Source organism: Cyprinus carpio, unplaced genomic scaffold (assembly GCF_018340385.1).
Source record: "Cyprinus carpio isolate SPL01 unplaced genomic scaffold, ASM1834038v1 S000006628, whole genome shotgun sequence".
In the NCBI taxonomy this organism is placed as follows: domain Eukaryota; kingdom Metazoa; phylum Chordata; class Actinopteri; order Cypriniformes; family Cyprinidae; genus Cyprinus; species Cyprinus carpio.
Genome location: NW_024879260.1, coordinates 1,279,934 through 1,285,933, shown reverse-complemented (window position 1 = coordinate 1,285,933; position 6,000 = coordinate 1,279,934). Strand labels below are relative to the sequence as shown.

The 6,000-nt window shown below is 36.4% G+C and overlaps 1 pseudogene; it reads left to right on the top strand.

Moving 5' to 3' along the window:
• Positions 1 to 217: 217 nt before the first annotated feature.
• LOC109069859 overlaps positions 218 to 6,000 on the top strand; it is a 53,992-nt pseudogene continuing 48,209 nt past the window's right edge.

The following is a 6,000-nucleotide window of genomic DNA, read 5'->3' as shown; positions in this document are numbered from 1 at the left end:
TCATTTAGATGGAATTTATGCACTTTTCAATTGTTTTTCTGTCCCACATGAGATTTGCATTTAGCTTGTCCTTCAACGCCTGATGATTTACATGATGTTAACCACAGGAACATAAAATATGCACATTTTTGGATAAATATGTGCCCTTTTGTCTTTCTTTTGTACATGTCTGTCTAAATATGTTTCTATCCTCACGTGTCTTTCTCTTTAGCTCAGGATGCTGGGCCTGGATGCTCTGGCTGCAGTCATAAGTAGACAAAAACAGATGGGTCAGGAGATCGCAATGAGCTAGAAGAACAGAACGGTAAGAAAAAGTGCAGTAGCCATGTATGTGACAGCTCTGGCTGAACATTCAGATGTTTTCTGTGAATAACGGTCTAATTGCGGTCAGCTTGGATTTACGTTGTCACACCGCTCTTCTCGCTACACTACATATGATGTCATGGCTCTCAAATGAGCTGAGGCTGGGGTTAAAGTGGAAAATTTGGAAGGCTACTTGGAAACCCACTGTCACTGGTCTATCATGTTTTTAACTCTTCCTGCTGCAATGTGTCAAACATATTTTCTAACATGAGACCTGTGTCTTTGAATAGAGACATCACATCAGTGGCGAATCAATGTGTTGAGTTGGAATGTGAGGACATGGAGGAATTACATAGTGCATGATGATGTCAAAGTCACATGGAGGGAAACTGACGTCCTCAGATCAGTAGTCTGTGACCTCATCTGAAGGTTGCAGCTGATTTGAACTTTCTCACACGGTTCCTCAATCTGTCTAGCCAAGCTGGTAAAGTGAGACATGCTACACCGGGGAAAACAGATAGACAATATATAATTCTCCATTTTTGAAGTTGAGATATTCTAATCCTCCAAGATCATTTTGCTGAAATGCAATATTTTCTCAAAATGATCAGCTACACAAAAAATTCACTAGAAGAAGACTTGTCAGGGTTACAACAGCCAAGGACTGTATATATTAATGAAAATAATACAATAAAAACTGTAATACTGTGAAATATTATTACAACTTAAAATAACTGTTTTTCTATTTTAATATGTTTATTAAATGCCACTTCCGATCATTGTAATGTATTCCTTCTGAAGAAAAGTATTGTTTTATTTAAAAAAAGGATCTTCCTGACCCGAACTTTTGAAATTGGAATTTGTATTATAATTGCAATTTTTTGTCTTTGTTACAAAAGCTCGGTTCTTTTCTGTTTAACTTTATCTGACAAGAAACTAATCCAACAGGTGTTACTGACAAGCAAATACAAGTTTTTGACCTTGAGGACCCTGAAATAGAGATAATTGTTATCTGTAACTGGTGTGGAAGACAACACAGGCAACAATATATTTAAACAGCAACAGCAAATGTGAATTAAAATGTTAATTAGATATGTCAAAAAACATTTTTTTTTCATAGTTTTGGTATTCAAGAAACTTTCTTATTATTATCAAATTTTAAAGCAGTTTTGCTGCTTAATATTTTGTGTGGAAACTGTGATGCCTTTATTAAATTGATGAAATAAAACTTTTCAACAAAACTTTTTTTTTTTTTTTTTTTTTTTGATTAGTAGTCTTTTGTAATGCTGCCACTTTTTATAAACTGAATGTGTTCTTGCTGAATTAAAGTATTAGTTTCTTTTAAAAAAAAAAATGCCTACAGACTCAAACTTTTGAATGGTGGAATATGTAAAAACAACACAGCATATCATTGTCTGTTTTAAAACATTTGGCCAATCAGATGAGTGTGGGGGACAACATAAGCATGTTTATGTATGGATAAGCATATTGAGTGTCTGTGTTAGCGGTATATAATTAATGTTCCTACGTTTTGCATTCTGCAGCTGCATTGTAGCGAAAGAAAAGTGCATCCTGTGTGAATTCCCTGTTAGGTCTCAAACTGAGGTCTTTGGAGCTTGCAAAGGAAGAGCAGCCATCAGAAACATCAGAAATGTTCATGAAAGCTGCTGGACCACAATCTTAAGTGTAAAAATGAACATTAATGGACAAACATCTCAGTTGAAGTCAGTTCTTCGTCCATGCAACTTGTGTCTAAAAAAAGAAATCCTAATGCAAGTTCACCTCCTCCCTGTTGCTTTTGTTGGCACGGTGAAGGTTACCCACAATACTTTTTCAGGGGGCAGTGTAAATTACTATGGACCGCTTCCAATGTCACTACTCTTTCCTGTCCTGCTTCAGCAACTGGGCTTCTTGAAAAGAGTCCTCTATGTTTCTAAAATGTTTCGAAGGTCACATTTGGTACTTTTATTAAATAGAGATGATCCAATTGACCACACTAATTACTTCAAAAATAATGGAACTATTTTGTATGTCGGGTCCAGAGATCGTTAGTTATGTAACATGTTTTACATAGCCTAAACAAATCTCAGGTTCTTCGTTATGGTGACCTTCTGGTGGAGACTATGCTGGAATTGCAGCACTTGGCTGCTTTTCACTGTCCCTGCCCCGTCTCAGTCTATTCAGAGCTCGGCGTGATTGATTTAGTCTGCTTCTTGCCTCCCCAACTAAACATAAGAGTGACAACAAATTATTTGAGCGGGTCCTCGGGTTTTTCTCCCTTCTTTTTCTAAAGCGTGCAGCGTCATTGCTTCCTAGAACAGGAGGTTTCCAAAGCAGTAATTGAGATTGAATGGTTTCCGTTTCAGAGGTTCACTATTGAGAGCTGATAGAGTTACAGTTCTGTTCTGCTCTACAGTCCAACAATCCTCCCCTGAATTTCATCTGTAAGAGTCTTGCAGATATAACCCACGATATATATCACATGTGAACATTAAAACCTGCTTTCTTCTGGAAAACCAGCCCCATGAAAAGTCTTGAGCAGAGTCCTATATCTCAAGACTCAGCGGAAGGGATTCCTTCCAAACTGCTGTAACATTTGTACTTCTGATGCACTTAAAAAGTGTATACAACACATGTGCAGTGTTTACAGAAAACATTAATGTTGTTACTTTTTTTGTCCAAATTATTAACCTTATAACTCACTAAAATTTTTTTTTTCACCATTGAGTAACAGTAAATTCATAAGTTCAAAAACATTTATGATTAACTTCTTTGATTATTTAATGTTTTTTTTAAACACAATTAATGCATTATATTGGTTTTTCCACTTCCTGAGTCTATGCTAATGCTAAGCACAGTTACACTAGCTAAATTTAATTTTATGGCAATAAAGGTTGAGTCTTGGGTACTTCATGGTTGTTCTATATTTAAGAACACAGTAAGTTTGAGTAATTCTATGAGCTTTATGTATTGGAAATTTTTAAATTCTTCCAAATTAGCATTTGCACAATGATTTTCCTGATCATGCTGCCCAGTTTGGATTGAAGTCTTGCATCTGACTGGGTCATTCCAGAACTGCTAACTGCTTTTTTCCAAGCCATCCTTTATAGTTGAGCTGTGTGCACTTGATTTTTTGTTGCACATGGAAAATTTAATCTTTAACTCTAAATGCAGATCTCTGACTGACTCAAATAGCTTCTATCCACGTATTTACCTGTCAGTTTGGCTCTATCCATGTTGGTCTTGGGTGCCAGCAAGGTTTCCAGTTGCTCCCTGCTGAAAAGAGAAGGATGATGCCGCACTACCATACTTGATGGAAGAGATGCTGATGCCTTGGTCTTGGGCCATATTTGGTTTTGCGCCAAACAGTCTCCTTTGCTGTTTTCATTAGGTGAATCGACTCGAGCCTGGACTAATCAGAACCACAAAATTATTCCAGAAGGTTTGGAGTGGCCTTTAAAGTTCTATCAACCGTGGGTTCTAGAAAACTTTAGCCGTGATGTAATGTAGGCCTTTTTTCAAAACTGGCGTTCTTTTATAGCCATCTGCATGAAGAGAGGCAGTAATCAGTGAAGTGTCGAAGAATTGTTGATGTCTACCATAGTTTCCCCCATTTCAATCCAAAGAACGATCTGAATCCATTTCTCTCTCTGGCAATTGACCTTCTGTCCTTGATTTAGTCGATCTGGTAGATGGGCGCTGATCTTAGTAATGTGTTTGGATTCTGCCCTTTGGCATTTTTTTCCGTTTGGTTATACAATGGACATCACAGTTGTCCTTGGCAAAAGTGACCCTTCTAGTATTTTTTATAACTCTTCTGTAGGACGTTTTTATTCCTCAAGACAATTTGCTTTTACAGGTGGTTCCATGGGTCTAGCATTAAAACAACCGGACTGATCCGATCTCTTGTTTCAGTTGTGAGCTGTCCCAAATAGATTTAACTCGATAATAGTGTGTTGCTTTTGATTAATGGTCGGGGGTCATTCAGAGTAGGTTTTTTGACTACTTTTTTAAAAACTTGATTGATTGCCTTTAAAACTAAAGCGCTCATGGTTTTGTGACACAACAAACAAAAACATCTGTCAGACGCATGTTTTTGTATGGACCAACAATTAAAAAATTAGTGCAGCGCTGGAATGCGATCTGAACACTAAACTGTTGAAGTCTGCCTTGACAGATTGACAAAAAATGAATCATAAAATTATCCACCTAATTAAATATGTTGTAATTTGAGCAAAATGTGAGGTTCTAAACATTTGAATCTAGAGGAGAGGTTTTTTCAAAAACTGGCATCTGGGTTCTGCAAGGAGGATGCTAGGAGGTTATTTGAGAGAAAAAAAAAGATGTTGCAAAAAAGTATATGTTAACATTACCATGTTACCGTAAGGTATTAATTATATATATATATATATATAGATATATTATATATATCTATACGATATAGTATATATATATATATTATATATATATACTATACCTAGCTTATATATCTTACTTTTTACAGAATGTATTTTTGGAAAACACTTTTCTTTCGAAAACATTAAAAGCCATATTGTCTATAAGTAGCAAATGGGAACTTATCTTAGGGGATGCGCGGCAGCGGCCACTACATCCAGCTCTTTTTTTCCGACTCCAGGTAGATCCGATTCCGATCCGCTAGTGGTTTCAGTAATTCGGGACGCGCCCCGATAACCGATCGCAGATAGAAGGAAAGTTTTTTAATCTCTTCCACTTCCATACATGTAGGATTTAATATCTCTTTGTGTGTAATCTGATAATCATAGGTTCTTTCACAATCCCATAACTCTAGATACATGACTACGGAGACAAATAGTTTTTTGTGAAACTTTACTGTAAGGACTTAAATCACTTCATCATGTAGGCTCGGGGGCATTAAGCTACTACTGTTAGTGGCTTGCAGACAAGAAGTACAAATAGAGCTGGCTCAATTTGGCACAATCAGAAGAAAAATAAATAAATCTTGAATTTGGGATGCAGGCCCATCTCTGACCGATGCTTGATTTCGAGAAAAAATGGCAGTATCGGAGCCGCTCACCCGACTATGAAATAATGGGATTAGAAACGGCATCCCTATTTTATAGATGAAAAAATCTATAGTTGTCTGAAGGGGAATCATTACTGATTTGTAGAAAAAGGACAACACCACAATTTTGAATATATGTAGGAGGAATCTAAAAATAGATGTGCGGGCCGCCTTTAGTTTGTGCTAAATGAAAAGCATACTTTCGGGAATAAACAAAAACTAAATGATCGAATTGAAGAGACAAAAGATTGCTGAGCTGAACGTTAGACTGTAAAAAAAGAAAAAATATATATATGGTCGCCCTAATTTTTAGGTGTTTACCGACCTCCTCGTAAATTCACAGATAAAAACAGTAGTTAATTTCAACTGATATAGTGAAGAGTATGTGTGTTTGTTTTATAACTATATAGCCTTAACAGCCGCTAAAAAAAAAAAATAAAAAAAGAATACTATAGCTCTGTTTGGAAGGAACGTTTGTAAGGATACAGCTGATTAAGCCACGGCAAAAAAAAATGGTGATTGAGGGGAACTCACAATGATGCGAATCTGAAACGGCAGCTCTTCGCATCAGCTGAGAACCGAAAATATTAAACTATGTTGTCTGACTATCTTTTAATGAAATGATGCATGGTTTAAGCAAATTAAATCACTTG